This window comes from Euprymna scolopes, chromosome 28, assembly GCF_053919585.1.
Source record: "Euprymna scolopes isolate OS-2025 chromosome 28, ASM5391958v1, whole genome shotgun sequence".
Lineage (NCBI taxonomy): Eukaryota > Metazoa > Mollusca > Cephalopoda > Sepiida > Sepiolidae > Euprymna > Euprymna scolopes.
The window spans coordinates 51,722,148-51,747,383 of NC_136509.1; positions in this window are offsets into that span (position 1 = coordinate 51,722,148).

Sequence of the window (25,236 nt, forward strand, 5' to 3'; positions counted from 1 at the left end):
CTGGTTAGCTCTGTGTATTTGTCCAGTTTCTCCTTTTCGTTGATATTCACCCTGTGGTCAGCTGGAACAGCAAATTCTACGATTTGACAGGAATTTTCTTTCTTGCACACAAACTATCCTCCCCCGCCTTCTTTTCTTTTCACGTAGAGTCGGCCAACATTGTCTTTTGGAGGTAGTGTATTGTGCATGATCATGAGTTTCCTGGTCTTCTGGTCGAGCTGTCTCAGTTCTTCTTTGGTCCACCCTATGAACGGTCTTGAATATCTTATTAGTGATACTGACAATGTATTTATACCTTTTAATATGTTTCTGTTATATAATTTAGTTTCTAGACGTTTTCTTATTCTGCTGAGATATTCCTTTCCAATTCTCTCTTTCATTTCTATGGCTTTGATGGTGTCTGCTTCCAGAACTCTCACGTATTTATAGGCGTCTTGTTCCTCTAGGGCCTCGTCTCCGTTTTGTTGGGTAGTTCCATGCCTTCTGTTGTCTCCAATTTTCCTTTTCTTTTAACTACTAGTGCGCACTTTTTCATGCCAAACTCCATTTGGATATCCTAGCTGAAATACTGGTAGTGTTTATAAGTGTCTCTAGTTCCTTTTCGGCCCTTGCAAAAAATTTCAGGTCGTCCATTTACATTAAATGGTTCATTTTTTCCTCTGTATTAGAGAATTTGTATCCAGATTGGCACTTTTTCAGTATATTATTCAGGGGTATCATGGCTATGATGAACAGCAATGGTGATAGTGAATCTCCTTGGAAGATGCATCTTTGTATGTTAATTTCTGTTATGTGTTGCCCATCAGCTGACAATTCCAGTCTCCATGTTCTCATTGCATTTTCTATTACGTTGATGATCCTGCTTGGGATTTTATACATTTTTAAGCATTCTATTATCCATGTTTGTGGGAACTTGTTGTACGCCTTTTTGTAGTCGACCCATGCCATGGCTAAATTCTTTCTCCTTGTTTTTACCTCTTTTAAGATCTTTTGATCTATGTATAGCAGATCATATGTATCTCTCTTTCTTTTCTGGAATCCTTTCTGTTCTTCAAGGAAATTATAACTCAGAGAGAAGGCACAGAATAGTTTACAAAGCCCACGCCCTCTCTATGTTAAAAATGGTTTTCTAAATAGTAACATTATAAAGAAATTCGTTCGTAACAATTTTAAGGGCGTTGTTAAATATTTTGTTCTCACATCGTTTTCTCATTTTGCCTACCATTCGTCGTAATTCAAGTAGCATGTTGCACACTAACTACGGACTGACACATTTAAGAATCGAAATAAATCTTTTGTTGTCTTACAATGTTCAATCAATTTCAAGGAAAACTCTTAAGAAAACAATGTACAGGGAGATTTCCCGGAAATTTGAAAATTTACAAAAAAACAAAAACAAATTAAAAAAAAAAAACAACAACAAATCTCTAATTAAATATTTATTAATTTTAAAAAAATCGGAATCGGAACCGGGAATCGTATCGGAAATTTAGAACGGAATCGGTAATATATATATATATATATATATATATATATATATATATATATATATATATATATATATATATATATATATATATATATATAATCTAACGCGGAAACTTAACAAGAACAGTATTAATATCCGAATACGCCTTTGCAGTGAAAGCGCGCCATCTTTGTATAGAATGCGCGTACAAATAGGACAAAACAAGAAAGATATAAACACACGCACGCATTCCCCTACTTTAGTGACACAGAAAGGCGTGCGAAATGCACCTAGCGACATGTGAACTGTTCTTTCGGTGCAGAGGCACAAATTCCAGGCTAGTCCAATATCCAATTAGCCTCTCTGCATGAATTGACGGGCGATACCATTCCGTTTTAGTTTGTAGACAGGAGAGAATCTCACAATAAATGATAACGCACAAAAAAAGAGGGGGGACATTTTAAGCAGCGATTTCTTTCAGATTCAATACTTAATTAATCTAAACACAAAAGTATTTTGAGCATGTCTGTCTGTGAGTGTTTCATAGGTAGTTTTAAAGAATACAATTATTATTACTTTAGCTACAATTACTCTAATAATAATAATAATAATAATAATAATAATAATAATAATAATTATTATTATTATTATTATTATTATTATTATTATTATTATTGGCTCACATGGAGCTTTCACACAAGTCAACAACCGATCTGATTGGAAACTTGTGGTGTTCTCTAGAAGCTGAGTGACAACAAGTCTCTCCAGAGGTCCAGCTCTCTCCACCTCCTTCGATAGCATTTGCAAATATATTTTCGTAATCGCAACAGCCATTTACCATTGATTTCTCGCTGGCAGAGGCCATTGGTTTATACTGGAATTCGAGTGGCACTAACCTCCCCAAGGTTCCAATTCTTTTCGCGCTTATCCAGCGGAGGTCTGGTCAGCGCTCTCTCCTCGGTCTTTCCATCCTCCTTGATCCTTCTCGGCTCTTTGGTATCACTTTTCTATTGGGGGAACGGTGATGAGACAATGGGAGGGGATGCGTGATGGGGGTGTAGAACTTGTAGATATGCAGCTTCGGTGTTCTTCATTCCCTGTAAGGCATCTTCGTTATATTGTATTCTTGTATTATTCTCCGCATTCAAGGGTGTTCCTTAATATTTCAGCCGTTTTCATTATCGTTAGTATTTTTGCAGCTATTCCTCTGATTCCAATTTCTGCCATTCCTTTTTCAAAGTTTTTCGGAATTGTTCCTAGTGCTCCTACTATTATCGGTATTATTTTGATTTTCTTCATCATCCAAATCCCTTTTAACTCTCTGGCTAGCTCTGTGTATTTGCTTCGTTTCTACTTTTCTTTCATACTCACTCTGTGGTCAGCTGGGACAGCAAAGTCTACGATTTGACAGGATTTCTCTTTCTTGTTAATTATTACGACATCTGGTCTTTTTGCTTGGATGGATTTGTCTGTCTGTATGTCCATGTCCCATAGGATATTGTGGTTCTCGTTTTCTAGTGCTGTTGCGGGTTTATGTTTGTACCATTTTTCTGTACGGTTAAAATGCAGCGTTTGCACAATTCCCAGTGCACCGCGTTCCCCGCTTGGTCATGCCTGTTTTTGTATTCCTTTTGGGCCAATTTGCTGCCTTCACTTACTATATGGCTTATCGTTTCGTTTCTTTGTCCACAGAATCTGCATTTGCTGTTCTCTTGTGTTTTATCGATCTTTGCTTTTATATGGTTGGTTCTTATGAAGTTATCTTGTGCTGCAATTATTAGAGATTCAGTTTCTCAGTTTATATGTCCTTTCCGCGTCTATGTCCAGGTGCTTTCGTTATTCTCCTCTTTTGTCATTCTTATGAATCTTCCGTGGAGTTGTTTCTCTTCCCATTTCTCTTTTCTCGTTTTGTCATTTGTCTCTCTGTTTTCTGTTTTGTTGGTTTTTTCCGTGTCTCTCGCTGCCATAATTATCCTTTCGGTGTTTTACATTATGTATTTTTCTAGTTCTTTTTGTTATGCCCTTCATACGGTCTTCTATACAGATCAGTCCTCTCCCACCGTCTTTCCTTTTCACGTAAAGTTTGTCAATATCGTCCTTTGGGTGTAGTGCATTATGCATGGTCATGAGTTTCCTGGTCTTGTGGTCGAGCTGTCTCAGTTCTTCTTTTGCCCACCCTATAAACGGTCCTAAGTAACACTGTCCATGTATTTATACCTTTTATTAGGTTTCTGCTATATAATTTCGTTTCCAGGAGTTTTCTTGTTCTCCTGGGGTATTCCTTTCCAATGTTGTATTTCATTTCTGTCGCTTTATCATTATTATTATTATTATTATTATTTGCACTTTCTATGTGCTTTTGCACAAGTCATCATCAGAGATTACTCACAGATGATAACCGTCGGTGTTCCCTAGAGAGTGACAATAAATAGCCCCATATTTCCAGTATTCTCCAGTCTTTCGATAGTCTTTGCAAATGACTTTGCATTATCAGAACAGTTCCTTACCATTGAATTTTTACTGGAAACAACCATTGGTTTTCAGTGGAATTTGGATGGAATAAGCCTCTGCAAGATTCTAGTACGCTTCCTACTTATCCAATGGAAGTGTAGTCAGTGATCTCCCTCGTCTAGCCTTTCATCCTCCTTTACCCTTTACGGCTATTTGGTGTGGTATCAGCAGAAGCTTTTTGGTAAGAGTGTGATACTATAAAGTGGCCCTAAGTGCTGTGGGGGGATAGACAAAGGAAGAGGAAATAACTTAGAATAAACAAAGAAATGGGAAATATCCTACAATCAACAATAGAGAGGAAATAGCTTAGAATAAACAAAGAGATCGGAAATATCCTACAGTTAACAATAGATAGGAAATAGCTTAGAATAAACAAAGAAATCGAAAATATCCTACAATTGACAATAGATAGGAAATAGCTTAGAATAAACAAAGAAATCGGAAATATCCCACAATCAACAATAGATAGGAAATAGTTTAGAATAAACAAAGAAATCGGAAATATCCCACAATCAACAATAGATAGGAAATAGCTTAGAATAAACAAAGAAATCGGAAATATCCTACAATCAACAAAAGATAGGAAATAGCTTAGAATAAACAAAGAAATCGGAAATATCATATAATCAACAATAGATAGGAAATAACTTAGAATAAACATAGAAGTCGGAAATATCCTACAGTTAACAATAGATAGGAAATAGCTTAGAATAAACAAAGAAATCGGAAATATCCTACAGTCAATAATAGATAGGAAATAGCAAACAATAACAATAGAAGCCTACTGATAAAACAGGGAAGGGAAGTTTCCGGTAGCCAGGGTGGGGTGGGCGACCAGAGAGACCAAAAGAGAGGAGACATGCAGTTGAGATCGAGATGGGCTCGAGGGCGAATGGAAGTTGGAAAGTGATAGTTGAGATCGAGATGCGCTCGAGAGCGGATGGAAGTTGGACAGTCAGTTTACATCTAGATTAGCTGGACGTCGGATGGGAGTTGATAACGACTACAGTTGAACAGTTATAGAGTTGACTCTGAAATAGAGACGTGGACAATTTTAGAGTTGAATGTGAAACAGAGATAGACGAATGTAACATCAATAGAACGGGGAGAACACACACACACACACACACACACACACTCACAAGTCCAACAGTCAATTTATATGTGAACATTGGCGTTTGTGTTTTTCCTTTCTTTGTTCATATTTATACTTTTGTGAAACCACGCGTGTGTCCCCACCGACAGTCGCCAGCGAGAAAATGATGATCCGGCCATGAACGAAAAATCCACGGTACACGACGTTGGGAGTCGGCGATCTGACGAGGGAGCCATACGTGGGTTTACAAGAGTTACGGTTTATAAGATTTCTTACAGTGTCAATTCCTTTGGTTTCATGTGGTGTTCCTAACATCTGTTTGTTTTACTTCTGTTACAGATTTCATGTGGCTGGTTAGTGTTCGTAGTTTATGGGAACTTTCCTTAAGATTTCAGCTGTTTTTATCATTGCCGTCCGTTGTAGAGTTTAGTCATCCCATTTATTTTTATTCATCCTGGTCTATTTTTTCGCTGCGATCACAATTATTGGTATTATGTTGACTTTCTTCATTTTTTATATTCATTTCAGTTCTCCAGCAAACTACGTGTATTTGCTTTGTTTTGTTTTTATGTTTATGCATTATTACAGGAAAATAGTCCATGTGGTATGAAATATATAAGCAAAGACATTAAAGCGAATTACAATTTTATCTTAATAACATAGTGTCATTTAGTGGGGGTGTATCATTTAAACACGGTAGTGCTTGAATATATGGTTGTGACAGTTTTAGTCATTAAGAAGTGCTTTAAAACTTCACCGCTCACTAATTTTTCAACAAAATTTCAAACAGTCATTACAGTTTATAGATCAACTTCTCAGCTACATTGTGAAAAAAAAATTCAATTTCCGTTCAGTAAAACAAAAGTTATGATGAATTTACTGATGTTCAAAATCGTAAAAAAAAAAACGTAAGGATGTGAGCGACGTTTTTTATGACTAGTTTCCATAGCAACCACGTCGCTTAATTTTTTATTCTCGCGTCGCCGACGCACAGTTCAAACATCTCAAAATACAACCGCTGAAAACAACGCACGGATCTTTACAAACAGACTTTTCTTTCCCCAATTTTACAACATGGCAAGAAAGAAGAAGAAAAAAAGAAACAAAACAACACACTGAAGATGGAGTATACCTCTGAAACATATTTGTAATAAATTTCAAACAAGTAAAATATTTGTTTATTTTCCTAATATTACGTTATGATTTAGCTTTCAAGCGCACTTGGTGCGTATTTTATTTTTTAAAAATTATATTTATTTTATCATTTACAACAAACGTAGATGCATTTTGAATTCAATCAATATGGAATACGTGCGGTTTTTAATAGGCACGTACAAGTGTGCCCTTTAGTTGGCATGGCTTAAACATGTCTCTAATCTCTTTAACAAAAAAAAATGTGTGCGGATCCACTAACGTAATGCGATGAAGAAATCCTTTATATCTTGCTTGAGTGCCGACCTTCCTTTCAGGCGATGAAATCCTCCTCAGATTTATCGTTAAATCCATTAAGCTCTTTCTCCACGGTGTATTTCAATTTGCAATCCAGGGTTAATGACTTGACATCGTTTATACTTGAATTGAAACATCACATGTTGGGAAATGTTTAACATGCACTCACGCATTCTTTTTTTTTTTTTCGATTGATGTGATAGTTTAATATGAAAAAGTAAACGTTGCCGTTCAACACCATCTTTACCGTAATCCTGATTGTCCTATCATTACAACTGTTCCATTTTATCCGAATATTAATAAAATTGCGTGATCACTACTTATGCATATGTGTCTGTGTATTTCTCGTGTCAGCATAACTTTAATACTAATACGTACTATTTTGTGTTTACTATTAAGCAAGTATTAGTTTGTTTTGGTTGCTTTGTTTTACGGCATATCAACCCCTTTTCGGGTTATGTAATGACGAATCCAATAATCTTTGAAAAAGTTTTATGTTTCAACTTCTTTATATTTTCAAATATGTATTCCTGGAATGTTGTTTGGTTGTTCCGTTTTACGGCATATCAACTCTTTTCGGGTAATTTCATGTCTAATCCAGTAATCTTTGAAAAAGTTTTTATACTTCAAGTTCTTTATATGTTAAAATATTTATTTATGGTGTTTCGTTTGGTTGTTTTGTAGAAGAAAATATTTTTGTTGTTTTTTTTTCCTTTGCAGAATACGATTTAGATTGCAGAAGGAAAGAAAGAAAACAATAACATCAATGTTTGGTGCATTTTAGGTCAGAAAGCTGGTATCTTCAAACAACTTGATCTAATAGCACCACGTAATCGAATATTTATTGAAATCAAAATACAATAGAATAGAAATAAAATAAATTCTTAAAATACCCCTTGAAGATATTAATTATGAAACCAAGTTAAACAGAATGCATTTTGGTTTATTCGTAAAATTGTCAGCCATCTTAATCTTGGTAATTGGTGAAAAAAAGGAATAACTTTGAAGTTAGAAAACGATTTGCAAGCATTAAAACGATTTGTAAGCATTAAAACTATTTGCAAGCATTAAAACAATTTGTAAGCATTAAAACGATTTGTAAGCATTAAAACGTTTTGCAAGCATTAAAACGATTTGTAAGCATTAAAACGATTTGCAAGCATTAAAACGATTTGCAAGCATTAAACGATTTGAAAGCATTATATGATTTGCAAGCATTAAAATGATTTGTAAGCATTAAAATGATTTGCAAGCATTAAAACGATTTGCAAGCATTAAAACGATTTGCAAGCATTAAAACGATTTGCAAGCATTAAACGATTTGAAAGCATTATATGATTTGCAAGCATTAAAACGATTTGTAAGCATTAAAACGATTTGCAAGCATTAAAACGATTTGCAAGCATTAAAACGATTTGCAAGCATTATATGATTTGCAAGCATTAAAATGATTTGTAAGCATTAAAATGATTTGCAAGCATTAAAACGATTTGCAAGCATTAAAACTGTTCAATAGAAAATACTTTTTGATTTTAAACCCAGCAAAATACGCATATATTAAAAATTCAAAGTTTTGAAAAATATTTTTTCCCAATAATGAAAAGAAATTAAAAACGGCATTGCCTTAACAATATTATTCATAGATCCATTTCAAAATAATAAAACAAACGATAAGATAAAAAATGCGAAATAAAAATGATGAAAGTAAAACTATTTCTAGAAGTACAAATGTAACAATTGGACGTGAGTTTGTAAAAATAATGTTATAAACTGAATTTTCCACATATGGTTAGAATGAAAAATGAGAAAATTCCATTAAAAGTTAATGATTAGAATTAAGTTACGTGTTCGAGAAATTGTGTCACGGATATAAATTCAATAGAAACAGGTAGCATATCAGCTGATAAAATAGTTCTTTATTGTAAATTAAGTAAATGCAGCGAACAAGTTTAGAAAGAAATACTATGCCGTAGTGTGATAGACTCAACTTAATGGAAGTCCTATGTGTCACCACAGTTATAAGTGTAGTCAGAAGTGGTTCAGCTCGAATATTTAAAAAAAGTCCTGCGACGAAGTCTCAGTAGTATTCACGAAGACAGAGATGATATAACGCCGGGTACAGCATTTTGGCGATCCTCCCTCACTTCTTCTCTCGCTGAAAAGATCATTCAACTTAATTGTTTTTCTTTTTAAGTTCACTTGCGAGTAATAAGAATGATAATAATCGACGCTGATGCTGGTTGTAATTTTCGTATAAAACCAATTATTCACAAGAAAATAAAAATAAAAATAATTATTTACAGTCTTTCACAGAAGAAACAAAATAAAAAAGAATAAAAATGTCGATTATAATTTCTCTTTTTTTCTTTTGTAGTTCGATAGTATTCAAACGGAGTTCTTTTTTTTTCCTATTTTTACAACCGATTTCTTGCTTATCGGATGGGTGCTTTCGCTGTGTGGCGTGAGGCGGTGGACAGTTTCCCATCGAGTTCTACAGATTCCGAAACTTGAGCTCAAAAATCTCTTCTCCAGACTCCAGAGTGATTTTCTGCAGTGCCTTATGTATATCGGAGTGGGCCTGGGTTCCCCCATCTAATCAACCCTCCCTCGCTACGTCACACTCTGGTTCGCCCTGCCACTTCCCCCGTGCAATCAGGTAACTTTTCAAAGAACAAAAGTTCTTATCGACGATTTTCTCATGCACCTGACTGCTTCGGCCTTGTCCTCAGGTCAACCCTTTAGCCCAAACAATCGGCTAGATACCTCCAAATAATCATTTTTACAGCAATATTGTTTCATATTTTGAATTTTTTTCCCGTTACAAAGAAAAAGTATTTCACATCGGCGACCACACCATCCCTCTTTCTAGTTGACAAAGTTTCCTGCTATCCTCCGGGATCTGTCGTTAAAATAAAAAGGCTCTAATTCGTTTCTCGGTGGTCCCTTTTTGAGGCAATTTTCAACCATAGCTTTACTTCAACTCTCATTGACCCCTCTTGTGTAATCTCTTACCAGTTATTGAAAGAGGTGGAGAGTACTGGAACATCTGGGGAGACTTGTTTTCATTCACCTTCCATGGAACACCACGGGCTGTATTCAATGAGATCTTTGATGACCTGTGTCAAAACTTCGTGTGAGCCTATAATAATAAAAATAATAATAATAATAATAATAATAATAATAATAATAATAATAATAATAATAATAATAATAATAATACGATATAATTTTATTAAATTCTTAGATAAAAGTACCAAACAGTCATAAAAATCCGTGCCCGTATTCCACAGAAACATATTTGGAATAAAATAGAACTCTGTTCTTTTTTTTAAGTAAAAGTAAAATGAAGATACGCTATTTTGATACATTGTTATGTGAAAGAACAGGCGAAGCAACTCGAAATATGATTACACGGATGTCAGATGTAAACCTCAGTTTGGTGTATAAAAATGGTTCAATTATCAAACCAGAATTCTGTTTTAGTTAAAAGCACACAATAACATTGACATGAAAGAAAATATATGAAACTTTTGTACACAATTAAGTAATACATGATTATATTTTGCATAAAATATTTTTTTAAAAATTATACTTTTTTTTTACTATTTAATGTTTTTATCTGTTTTATTAGCATAAACTATATATATCTTGTGTGTGAACATTCCCTGTTTATTTTTACATATTTAAAGCAGAAAATATTTTGGTGTAAAGAAAGAAAACACTTAAACATGGCTGTCAGCGATTCTAAACTAAAATATGGAGTTCGGTTTGGTAAACGGAATATTTGTACACCACTATGCGGCTCTTAACTGACACCGGTCTGAGAGGCATATGCATCTTATTTGCTGAATACTAATACGAGGGGCGTGCAATAAGTAATGTCCCTGACCCACTTCCAGTTGTCTGATCTAGCTGAAATTTTGCATGTGCAATGATTTCTATCTCTACGGGTTATGTGGCAAATTACAGCTCTGAACTATTGTGGCTTCTGTTTTACAGGTGTTTGAACTGAGTCAGGTGTGAAATGGAGCCTGTTGAATGTCGAGCAGTGATCCGGTTTTTGTATTTGAAAGAACGCACACCACAGGAGACTTTTGATGAAATGAAAGAAACTTATGGTGATAATGCCTCAACATATGACCTTGTAAAATACTGGCATCGTGAATTCAAACATGGCCGGAAGTCTGTGGAAACAGCTCCCAGATCTGGTCGCCCCTCTTCTGCCATTGATGAGGCATCTGTCCGTCAAGTTGATGCTGCCATTTTGGAAGATCGGCACATTACTATTCACCAAATAACCCAAGATGTCAAGATTAGTACAGGGTCTGTGGAAACTATCATTCATGACCATTTGCATATGCATAAGGTGTCTGCCAGATGGATTCTCAGGTTGCTCACACCATTCCAGAAGCGAGAACGCGTCGAGTGCTCGAGGATGAATTTGGAGATGTGCCAAGAAGATGAGTCAAAGTTTTTCCAAAGACTAATTACACAGGATGAAACCTGGGTCCATCACCATGATCCAGAGACCAAAGCCCAGTCAATGCAGTGGAAACACTTGGACTCACCACCTCCAAAGAAGGCAAGGGTGCAGCCCTTCGCTGGCAAGGCCATGCTCACAGTCTTCTGGGACCAGGACGGAGTAATGATGACAGATTTCCTGGCAAAAAGTACCACAATTACAGGAGCCTATTATGCTTCACTTTTGAGGAAATTAAGGGAAGCTATCAAAAGGAAGAGGCGGGGCAAGATCAGCAAAGGTACCCTCCTCCTGCAGGACAACGCTCCGGTCCACAACTCGCATGTAGCCAGATCAGAAGCACGGGCGTGTGGTTATGAAATCTTCCCCATCCTCCCTACTCTTGCACCCTCTGACTTTCACCTCTTCCCAGGCATGAAGTTGTTTTTGAAAGAAAGCGTTTCCCAGATGATGGAGCCTTGATTTCTGAAGTCACGTCGTGGTTGGAGGACCAACCTGGAGTGTTCTACAAAAACGGTCTCCAGAGCTGCATCAAACGATGGGAGAAATGCATAACTTTGGGTGGTTCCTATGTAGAGAAAGACTAATAACTGTGCCAAGTTTCGTTTCTTTACTCCTATGGGAAGTGGGTCAGGGGCATTACTTATTGCACGTCCCTCGTAATAACAATAAATAATAGGTGTAGCATTATTAAGAGTAACACAAATAATAATAATAATAATAATAATAATAATAATAATAATAGTAGTATTTAGGCAATGTCTGAATTATATGAAGACCAACAACAGCGACAATAATAATAAGAAAAACAAGAATAAGAAGAAGAACAAGAAGAAGAAGAAGAAGAAGAGAAAGAAAAAGAAGAAAAAGAACAACAAGAACAACAACAAAAATAACAACAACAACAATAATAATGTCATGATATATGTTTATAAAAGTGTTAGGTGAAGGTATCAAAGAGTCATAAAAATCAGTGTTAGTTATCCAAGTAAGCATATTTCAAAAAGTAAATTCATTTGATTATTTTTTAGTCGTAGTAGCTTTAATAAGAATACCGATAATAAATAATAAATGAATAATTAATAAATAATTAATAGTAAAAATGAAACAATAACAATAACAATGAAATAATATATTTTACGTGAATAATTTGGAATCTGTTTTTTGTTTTGTTTTGTTTTTGTTGTTGTTGTTGTTGTTGTTGTTGTTGTATAACCTAAATGAGTAATGTGAAGGAGTGTTTTGTAGTGGAAAAAATAAAAGAATTAGAAAAGTTACAATACGATCTGTATCGAAAGTGACATGGGGAAAGGTTTTTGTCGTGTTCGGAAATACGACTTGCTAATTTGAAGAACGCGTGTTTGTTCAACTGGTGGTTACCGACTATTTAGCGATTTTACTAAATTAAGAATCAAACGGGAGCGTTCATCATTTTCTAATTTTATGCTAATGTAATATGCTTGAAACTAATGAATCTATGAAATGGAATAATTTTCCAGTGGCATATGGCTACTTATTCCTTTGAAAAAAAAAAGACACCGTGATTTCGGCTTTTGTAGAAGCACTAAATTTAAAGAGAGTAAAAGATTTGCAACTTTTTGTGGAATTACGTAGCTGAGAAAGTGAGGCAAAGAGGGTAAATGATAAACGGTTTAAAACGGTGACAAAATGTGCGTAATCTGTCTAGAAAACACACTGCAGTATTAGTTTTTCATGGTGTTTTTATAGCTAGTATCTACCGACTTCATTCAATATACTAAATTCCTTAAAAATGTCCGAGAAGAAACACCCTCCCAAACAAATCATAGTTAGAGGTGGTAGCATAATACTTCCCTGCTCTTTGTTATCTCCTCTTCCTATCCCAGTTAATACGGTTAAAAATATTTCATAGGGTTCAACTGTTCAACGCGACCATGATTATATAATTTTCTCATTCCGTTTTATTTACACTCAGCTAATATTCAATCGACATGCAAATAATGACAGCTCCCAGATGTTTGCCTTAATATAATTTGATTGGCTGATCAGAGCCGTTCCACGGAATTAAAGGATGTGCTTATTGCGATTCTCGAATGACATCATTAAAATCAAGTATGGCTTTGATTAAACACATACAAACTTCCGGTAACCACACTTCGCAATTGCAGTTTCTTTAAACGAGACACTACACAAATATTCATTTTCAATGAGTACAGACAATCAACACTGCCAAACTTTATTTCTTGGTGCCTTCTTGAAAAGAAGGCGCCAGTCTTTATTCGCTTCGACTCATATCGCAAGAAAACATAAACACTTATTTTATTTTTGTACATTGCGGACAAAACAACACACAGACTAAGTTGCTTTTCACACATGTAGATACGTCTTCTGTAATATCGCAACACAAATGAAAAAACTGTCCTTCTTTATTCGTCGAAAGAAAAGAAAATAAACACAGACGCAACTTCTTTTTCACCAATTAATTTTCCTGTCATATAGCAACGAAAGATGAATGCTGTGGAAGAACTGGTTGATATAATATAAATAATATAAAGCAGGTGTTTTTCGTAGTCTTCACCTTCCTCATATTTTAACATTTCCAGTAAATTATAATATACTTGGTTCGTATTTTCTACATAGGCGGAGAATCATATGCAATAAATAATTTTCATGTTATAGCTGACGACAACTGCATTTATCCTGTACATTCATCCAAAAGTTAATAACTATAGACACATTACCATTAGTTTAATTTTACTAGTTTTTTTATGAACACCTATATATGTCTTTTTTTTTACATGGGGTCACCACTTATCAAGGCCCGAAGGCCACTCAGGGATAAGAGTTATTGCATGTACAGTAATCAATGAGATAGTATTGTAGTAATCATTAGTATTGGGGGTTTTGATAGAGTGTCTTACTTAAGGGTGCGGTTTTTCAGGAGTTTGTTTATGTTGGACTTGAAGACGTCCAAGTTGTAGTCAGGTAGGAAACAGGCAAACGACAGAGAGTTCCACTGGCGTGCGGTTCTAAGAAAGAAGTTTTGCTCATGGAATCTACGTTTGGATTTATGCACAGATAGAGAGTGGGAAAAATTATTGACAATAGTTTCAGCCAGACGGGTGTTTCTCGTGAAAGATTGGTGAGGGGGGGGGGATGAGGGATTGTCTGCATCTTTACACTGCTTACGATATGAGAACGTTCTTTTAAGGTTCTGAAAATGTAAGCACGATACCGAATATTTCATTTTACGTTACTTATACCGGAAACATTAATCATTACCGAGGTCTAGGAGGCATTCTCAAAATAAATTAATTTAAACATTTTAATATACTATTTAGAAGATTAAAACTTTCTTTAAAACCTTATACTTTTAGAATTTTATATAACTTAGTCCGGACAAATTTATTGTTACTTCAATTTAGGAGGAATTTTCAAACAAAGAAAGATAACGAAACCGGATGATTTAAACATTTTTATATACTTATTCCGGAATCATTTCTATACTTATTCCGGAATCATTTCTATACTTATTCCGGAATCATTTCTATACTTATTCCGGAATCATTTATATACTGATTCCGGAATCATTTATATACTTATTCCGGAATCATTCATATACTTATTCCGGAATCATTTCTATACTTATTCCGGAATAATTTCTATACTTATTCCGGAATCATTTATATATTTATTCCGGAATCATTTCTATACTTATTCCGGAATCATTTCTATACTTATTCGGGAATCATTTCTATACTTATTCCGGAATCATTTCTATACTTATTCCGGAATCATTTCTATACTGATTCCGGAATCATTTCTATACTTATTCCGGAATCATTTCTATACTTATTCCGGAATCATTTCTATACTTATTCCGGAATCATTTCTATACTTATTCCGGAATTATTTCTATACTTATTCCGGAATCATTTCTATACTGATTCCGGAATCATTTCTATACTTATTCCGGAATCATTTATATACTGATTCCGGAATCATTTATATACTTATTCCGGAATGATTTATATACTGATTCCGGAATCATTTCTATACTTATTCCGGAATCATTTATATACTTATTCCGGAATCATTTATTACATCTTAGGAAGAAATTCTCAAGCAGTTATTACATTTTAGGAGAAATTCTCAAACAGTTATTATATTTTAGAGGGAATTCTCAAACGAAGAAAAATGACAGATAACGAAATCGAATGCTTTAAATATTTTAATATACTAATAAGAAAACTTAAACATTTGTTTAAAACCAAATACTTTCAGAATTTGAAAATACTTATTTCGGAAAAATTCTTTTTTTACCTCAGTCTAGGAGGAATTCTCAAACGAGAAAAATGGATTTCAGAATTTTATATACTTATTCCGAAAAAAGGAAATATCAGGCTGTTATAATGGAATGACCTAGTACCCCCCGTACAATAATATACAATGTAGAAATACTCCTCCGAGAATTAGAGAGTTCCAAGACACCGAGCAAGACAGACTCTCGCCTTGTATCGCCTTTGTAAAAAAACCTTTGTATTAACCATAAGTCAATGTCCTGTGTTATGATTATCTAAAGAAAGATATCTCATTTGGCGACGAAAGATGAGCATATAATATTTTGGAGACAAAAGAACTCAAGAAGGAAAAAATGAAACTGAATTCAGAACACACATGGTTGAAGGAAAAAAAAACATTGAGTCTGAACGAAAGACGGAAATAAGTTATAAAACTTAACTGATAAAATAATGCAATCAACTGAAAAAGAAATTTCTAAAAAGAATACCACACAAAAAGACAATACAAAACTAAGACACACAAAAAGTAAGTAAATTTATTTTTCAAAAGAAAAAGAATGTAATTCAGTCTGTTTAGTTTTATACTGAAGAAAAAAGGGAAAGAAAAATATTTGTTCTATTGCGAAGCCATTTTAAAATTATTTTCTTTTGACAAGAAAAAACTAAATAAGAATAAATAAGTCTGCAAAAAAAAAAAGGAACATGTTCTTATGCTGCTGTGTATCAGCGGTCGGTTCAGGGTCGCTGTTGTATTTTCTTCTCCAAACTTTTTCTAAATTGTTACGAAATTGTTGCCTTTTTAAACAAATTTATTGAATTTATTTAGCAATTTTTTTTACAATTATTTGTTTTGTTGTTTTATTCTGTGCTTAAAAGTTTAATATAGAGCAAGTAACTGAACTCACCAAAACCATGAATACGCAACAAAAGCAAATGGAATATTTACAAGATCAACAATTAAAACAATGTGAATGATTACAAACTATAAGAATGAAGTAAGTATAAAAAAAAGATTGTCGGTTTACACATGAAGGACTTGAAAACTCTCCATCAGAATTTTTGTATAAACCAACAAATAGCCTGACTTTTCCAGCGTATTTTAGAAGATATGAAAATGTTTTTCTAAAAGATGTCAGTCGCAGTCTGACGAGGAAAAAATTATTCTGCTGTTACAAAAACTTGGTACTCAGGAAAATACCAAATATGCATATTTCATTCTCCCAAAGTAACCTGAAGATATTTATTAAAAAACAAAAACGATGGATATACTATCGAAAATTTCCGGGGAGCGGGACAGCTTATTTTATACACGTCATATGTGTCTAAATATTGTGAAAAACGATAAGAAGGATTTTATTGCTTATGAAGGAAAAGTAAATGCCCAATATGAATTATTCAGGATAAAAGACCTCAAAGAAAATATGTTTAAATGTTTAATATTTGTTCAGGGTTTAACAGCCGCTAAAGATAAAAAGATTCATTCAAGGATATTATCAAACATGAATCTAGACACTGAGATAACTTTACAAAAAGTTACGGAAGAGTGTTAAAAGCTGTTGAATTTAAAACAGAATAATACGAGTATTGAAGAAAAAATATTGCAAAAATATAAAGGGTTAAACAACGTGTCCACTATGAAAAAAAAAAGACTGTAGAAAAAAATCATTCACAAAAGAGTGTTATTTTCAAATTAAAATATGCTATAAGTGCGGACATAAACGTCACAAATCAAGGGTATGCAAAAAGAAAAAAAAAGTAAGCTTGAAAGAATAAATACCATCTGATCTAAAAAAAAAAAGTGTTTCTGAATTGTAAGAAAAGAAAATATATGGACATCAAAATTAATGGCTGGAAAGTAAACTGTCTCTGGATACTGGGAGTGATATATCCCTAATTGATGAAGTAATTTGGAAGAAAATTGGATATCCAAAGTTACAAAATACAGAAAAATTGAGGTGTTTCTGGAAATAGACTAAAATTCAAAGGAGAATTTTATACAAATATGACACTGAATGAAAATACAGTAAAAACCAAAATTTATGTCATACCAGGAAAAAATTCTAATTTTTTTGGTATCGGCTTGATGATACTATTCAGTTTATGGGAGAAACCCATAAACTCGTTTTGGAGAAAAGTAAGTATGGCAGAGATAGAAAATTCCAAACTGTCAGAAAATTTTACTAATGATTTAAAAAGAGATTTTAAAAATGTATTTTCTGAGGGACTGGGTTGTTGCACTAAGGTCGAAGTGAAATTTGAACTGAAGGACGAAGCTAAACCGGTGTTTAAACCTAAACGGAAGGTTCCATTCTCTTCGCTGGAAACAAGAGACTCACAGAAAATGGAGTAATTAAAAAAGTGGGCATCACCCACAGTATATATAAAAAAGAAAAAAACCAGGGTATGTGCGGATTTCTCAATTGGACTAAATGATTGCTTAAAAGATCATAACTATCCGCTCCCTACACCTGAGGAATCTTTTTCTAAGTTGAATGGAGGAAAATGTTTCTCAAAGATTTATTTATCAGAGGCATATGTGCAGGTTAAAGTCCTGGAAAATTATTCAAAATATCTGACAATAAATACCCATAAAGGCTTATTTGCCCTAAAACGGTTGGCTTTTGGGTTGAAAGTAGTCATAAATTTATTCCAACAAATTATGGATACCATGTTAGCAGGCCTAGATTTTGCAATGGCTTACTTAGATGACATTCTAACAAGAAGCAAAAATGTTGAAGAACATAAAATCCATATTTGTGAGGTATTGGAGAGAATAGCAAACTACGGATTCAAAGTGGCTTTCGGAAAATGTAATATTTGGTATGGTCAAAATTGAATATTTAGAACAAATAATTGATCGGAAAAGTAAAAGGACTAACCCAAATAGGGCAAAGCAATTAGAGACATGCCTAGACCGGACAATGTCACTACATTGTCCGGTCTAGGCATGTCTCTAATTAAAGTCATTCTTGATTCCAGCAAACTAATATAATCCTTATATTCCAAATATGCAGGAACTAAGAGCACCGTTGAATGAATTATTGAAGAAGAAGAAAAAATGGCACTAGATAAAAGAATGCAAGGAAGCATTCCAAAAAATTTAAACCATGTTTGTTATCGGATCTAGCGTTGGCACATTACGATCCGAAGAAGGAGTTATATGTAACAGCAGATGCGAGCAAATACGGTTTAGGAGCCGTGCTTCAAAACAGATTAGGAGATGTGTCTGGCAATTGTGTACGCTATGAAAAAATTTCATAAATTCATCCATGGAAGATCATTTGTCTTGCAAACGAACCATAAACCATTACTGCCGATTTTTGGTTAAAAAGGTTGTTTCTACTCATACTGCAAACAGATTGCAGATGGAGTATTATTTTGCTCAACTTCAATTTTAAAATGCAACACTTACCATCTAGCAAAATTGCACATGCAGATAGTCTGTCAAGATCGATTCCAAGTAAAGAAGAATTGTTCGAAAAACGGTTATAGCAGCACTAAAAGAAGAAATGAACTAACAAACATACTAATAAATATTGAGAAGTGTAAGCCATTTTGAGTTTCAGAACAGTTTCAGATGGTTCGCTGTTACACACAAGTCCTGGGAGGTGACTTGTTTGTAATAGACAGTTCCACAGAACAAAATATTCTTACCGTGTCGAAACCCGGGAAAAGAACATGTGAAATTGCTCCAGAAAAGGTTTAATATTTATGAAGCAATTCTGGTTTCTGATTGGTTGGTAGAATCGTCCGACTGTGTGGGATCATACCCCATTATAAGTCCAAAATATTGCAACAGAAAACTACCTGTAACACCCGAAGAAATAAAAAAGCAGCGAAAATGGACGAATACATTAACAAGATAAAAAGAACATGTGTGGCAAAACGAAAAGAAGAAAAAAGATTAACAGTGTTTCCGTTTTCGATATGTGACGAAACTCTAATGTATGCAGATAGAGTGGTAATACCGCAAGTGTTACAAATAAAAATTATGAAAGAATTTCATACGGGCCATCCTGGAATCTCCAGAATGAAAGCCCTAATGAGCGCATATACATATTGGCCTAAAATGGACCAGGTCCTAGAAAAAAATGGTAAAATTATGCAAAGAATGCTAACTAGCAGCGAAAGCTCCACCCATAAGGATGCAACCTTGGCCTAAAACAGATGCACCCTGGATACGCATACCTATAGATTATGCAGGATCACTGAAAGGATATTATTACCTGGTAATCGTGGATAGTTTTTCAAAATGGCCGGAAATTTATAAATACAAACACCCACCAGCTGCAAACACTATAAAGGTATTTGGTCGTTTTGTAGTACCAAAAAAAAATGTTAGTGACAATGATATCATGTTCACAGGACAAGAATTTAAGGACTAGTGTGAGTCACTGGCCATGAAACATATCACAGCACCAACTTATAACCTTCGGTCTAACGGGCAAGCAGAAAGGTTTGTTCATACCTTCAAAAGAGCATTGAAAAAGAATAACAACATCGACACTGAAGAAAATAGTATTACAAAATTCCTAACAATTTATAGGATAACGCCAAGCCAGAATACTAATGCAAATTTATCACCAGCTGAAATAATGTTTGCTAGAAAAGTACGTTCTGTATTCGACCGATTAATTCCCAGAAAAAAAGAAAAAGTATTAAAAATAATGCAAAGTACAGGGCGTATAAGGGCGGTGATAAAGTTTTCTTTAAAAGCTATCGGGTAGGAAAGAGTTTTTGAACCTCCGAACAACAAGGAAATATCAAGATAAGTATCAGTAACTCCGAAAATTAATCACTCTCCAAAATCGAAAAATTCACAAATGCAAACTGTAAGGAAAGGTGAAAGAAAAAGGAAAAGGACTGAACGCTTTGGTTCAAACTCAAGAAAAACTAAATGGTAAAGCCAAATTCTGGGGAAGTATTTAGCTTAGAGGAAGGTGTTATAATGGAATAACCTAGCACACCTCCGTACAATAATATACAGACAATGTAAACATACTCCTCTATGAATGAAAGAGTTCCAAGACACCAAGAGAGACGGACTCTCGCCAAATATTCCCTTTGTAAATAAACCATTTGTATCAACAATGAATGTCCTGTTATAATTATCTAAAGAAAGTTATGTCACAGACATAACGGAAACCAAACAATTTCAACATTTTCAAATACCTCTTTCAAGATTTCACCTTTCTTTTTGTGAAACTGGTGGGGGGGGTCTTATTGTTTTTTGTTGTTGTTTTTTTTTACCAGAAATCGGATCTAGCTTTGACATATTACGACCCGAAGAAGGGGTTGATTATAGCAGAAAATGCGAGCGAATACGGTTTAGGAGCCGTGCCTCTACACAGATTAGAAGATGGATTTTCTAAACCAATTGCTCACGTCTCAAGGGCTTTATTATCCGCATAAAGAAATTACAGTCAGATTGAGAAAGAAGATCTGGCAGTTGTGTACGCTATGAAGAAATTTCCTAAATTCATCCATGGAAGATCATTTGTCTTGCAGACGGACCATAAACCATTACTGGTTAAAAAAAAAAAAAAGGTGTTCCTACTCATACCGCAAACAGATTGCAGCGATGGAGCATTATTTTGCTCAACTACAATTTTAAAATGCAACACTTACCATCTAACAAAATTGCACATGCAGATGGTCTGTCCAGATTGATTCCAAGTCAAACGGAATTGCTCGACTATATGCTGTATGATTTTTTTTCATTTCTGACCACTCCAGAAAAAAAAGGCAATTTCAATTAGTGACGAGACGAAAACAGGAATTAAATTTTGTTGTCAACGAACTGAAATAACACACATAAATTATAATCAATATTCCAGTTCACATGTACTAGCAAGCACAAAACAAGGTTCCAGGTTAATTTTTCGTTGGGGGGGGGCTTCAAATGTAGATCTCCTCGAGTACCGCCGAGAAATGGGCCCTGCTAGTATATATATATATATATATATATATATATATATATATATATATATATATATATATATATATATATATACTGCCACGAATTGTAAATGGCAACTGAATTAAAGGAATAAATTATAAGATGGTCAACATCATGAACTTTGGAATGTAGTCTTCTGTCATTTATTCACTATATTGCTCTGTAATTACATTGAGCTTCTTAAATAAGGATTAGTATCTATAAGAAAATGCACGCGGAATAATCGTGTCGACCCACCGGTTCTCGTCATATCACGGAAGTTAAGCAACGTTGAGCCTAGTTAGTACCAGATGGGTAACCATTTGAGAATGCTAGGCGCTGTATATACTCTCCACTTATCTAGTTTCCCAGTCGTCCTGTACATACACTTCTTGCCACTGCTATTTAACAATGTCGACTCAGGAAAGGCGTGGATGGAGATTGCTCACCTCCTGCCACAAAAATTTCATGCGCAGGCACCCCTACCCCCTACGTGAGTATCCATAGTCTGTGAACGACTGGAGGAACCTGTATATATATATATATATATATATATATATATATATATATGTATATATATATATATATGTATATATATATATATATATATATATATATATATATATATATATATATATATATATTTACCAGTGGTGAAAAAACCGGACTAGAGTGCTCAATTACGGCTAAATTACTTTAAACCCCATTTTCAACCCGTTCCTTCACTAACATTAACTTTCCAACCTGTTGCCATGGTGATCCTTTAAATTAACTGTTACTTATGCCGTTATCAATAAAAGTAGCGTCTTTTAAGTTTAAACTGTTAAAAAAAACGTATATAAGAATTTACACATAATTAATATTTAATTATAAACCCCTCTCTTTTTTTAATACACTCCTACTACTTTAAACTCCAACGTCCTCTCCCCACCACTCCTCCCTTCTTTTCTAACTCCCCTTTATCTACGATTTTTCCATTCTTATTTGACTTTATAACTTAGTCCATCTATGAATTCTGACGATGCTAGTTGGATCTTTTCCTCTCTTTGAGGATTTTCCTCTAGCTGAAACAATTTGTAAACTCATTCTCGACTCACAGTAATAAATTTCCTATATATATATATATATATATATATATATATATATATATATATATATATATATATATATGCATGTATATAGGGTATTTCAAAAGTAATTTCCTATTCCATCTTATTTTTAAATATAATTTATACAGTTAATTAATATGAGAAGAAATCATAATGCATGGACTTTTTACTTAAAATCCAATATAAAATCCAATATAAAATCCAATATAAAATCCAATATAAAATCCACCTTCATTCGCCACTAGCTTTTAAGTCGACTAGGAATGTACTCATAACTTCACGTATTCGCACTCCAAGTTTTTTGGGTTATGTGTGTGTATACTTTCCCTTCAGCCAACCCCAGAGAAAAAAGTCAGGATTACTTGTCGGCCATTCGTGCGAACCGCAATGACCCATCCATCTTCCATGGAATTGAGCATTCAGGCAATCAACGAACAACAATAGCAAAGTGCGGAGGAGATCCATCTTGCATAAAAATCTAATTTTCAATATTATCCCAAACACTAATTGGCTAAATTTCATCTCTCAACATAGTGAGGTACCGCCACACTTTGCTACTGTTGTTCCAAAGGCGAATACGTGAAGTTATAACTAATATATATAGTAAATATTGTTAAATAAAATTTTGTATGAGACTTTTAATTTTTTTTTTTTTTTCGAATAGTCTATTCACTATTTCGGTCAAATTGTTGTATTTCAGTTCTGTTGGTGTATATTAATATTTTGTTCCATTTTCTTTCTTTTTCGTGAGTATTTTCGATTAAATTCATGAAATTATCATCAGGCGGGCTGTTCTTGCTAATGTATTTATTATCGGGCTTCTTTTTTTTAAATTAATAAACACACCAAATGTTATAAACCTAGAGAAAGCACGATGGGAAAATGCTAAGCCCCAAGTCGAATAAGCTAAGGGAAATAAGTCATATTTTAAGATGAAACAAAGATTATCTTCCTTCGTTTACTTAATTCATTATTGTCGACATCGTAACAATCTTTCTAACTGGGGTAAAAAATCGAACAGAGTAAAGTATTGTAAAAAACATGTTGGAAGAAAAGGGCAAAAATGGTTAAGCAGCATCAAATGTCGATGTGTAAGATGTGATGTTATTTGGATGTAAATGCAAAATTTCAAAAATATAACTGTATATGTTTTATGTGTGTGTATGTGTATGCCTATGTTTGTACAATTAATAAAAATAAGATTGTGTCAGAAAAGAATAAGAAAGATGTTGCTATCGAAGAAATACGATGTTTAATTAAACCTTAGCGTTTTGAACGAAATATCAGTTTTAGGAAGATATAAAATGGGTTTCCTTTTTGTCTTCTTTTTTTTTTTTGCAATATATAACTTGTTTGTGAATGATTAGTTGTTTTCATTTTATATTTATTTCTATTTCTCTGTTTTTTATATTTATTTCTATTTCTCTGTTTTTTATATTTATTTCTATTTCTCTGGTTTTTATATTTATTTCTATTTCTCTGGGTTTTTTTTTTCTAAAAAAAAAAAATCAGCTCCAAACTGCAATGTGGTTGGTCGGTATAAGGTACAAAAGATTTCTAAGTACAGATAAGCAAACCCGGGGGAGGGAATGCGTTGTTAACGACTGGTGGATAAGTACGGAGATACACAAGAACAATACAATGTGCACTGAGAAAGAGAGAGAGAGAGAGAGAGAGAGAGAGAGAGAGAGAGAGAGAGAGAGAGAATGTGAGAGGGGGAGAAAAAGAGAGAGAGGTAATAGGCTCCGCCTACTGTTATTAATCTTCCTTTCTACCAACCTCATCTCTTTTAACTCCCCCCCCTTTGATCTATCTATCTATCTATCTAGCTTAGTTTTTCTCTCTTTATTTAATCCATTTTATATTCTTTATCCAATTTTCTGCACGCAACCGCACCCAGGTTCACCAAGTTCATGACGTTTTGACTCGAAATCAAGAGGGGTCCATGCACCGATGTCTATCTGTTGTCGCGGTAGTGTCAAAAGAAACCATTACAGTAATCAAGCGACAGCAGATATACATCTCTCTTGTTCACCCAATGACCCCCTACATATTTCTTGACCAAAGTGGGAAGAAAGAGAGAGAGAAAATAAATAAACAGTCATTGTGCACTTATTCAACTCGGATATAAATAATTATAATCAGTTGGGAAAAAGTGAAGAGAAAATCACTTCAAATTAAGTGGAAGCTTTCTGGAAACAGCCGGCACTTCTGACTAATTCCACTTCTGAACTGATGTTTCATTGTTTTACCCATGAGAAGGCGAAAAAGAAAACACCATCTTTATATGAATAAAATTATTAGACAGTTTCACGTGTGTATGTGTGAGTATTTCTCGAGCAAAGATAACATTGATAATTGCACAAAATTTGTTTTAGTCTATATACAAATTCATAGCACGTCACACTTCCAAAGTATTTTTTTTAATGTAGGTGATGCAACATTGTATCAAATATGAAACTTGAACTAAACTGCACTTTCTTGATAAGAATCAAAATGTAGTATCTGCTCTGTGTAAAGATTGTGCAATAATAGTGTGGGGTCTGCGTTTGCGCCGGATATCTACAGAATTGAAATATGTCAAAAGCTGCTACAAGGGTTTTGTGTCAACCTCGAGAATCAGATGTATTCTGGAACCTCATTAATCAGAGTACTTAGATAACTATGTTTCAGACAAAGTGTAACATTATAGTGGTCGTATTGAAGTGGAATGGAACAGTTTCAGAGTCAAAGAGATCCCAATAGTGACAGGGAACGGAAGTTATGCACATCACGAGACTTCCAATAAGACTCTTCTAATTCTCTTGGTCGGCAATACTCTAACAAGAAAATACGTGTTATGCATGTGTTGCCCACACAACAACAACGTGTGTAGGGCAAATGATGTGAATGCTATTTGTAAGCA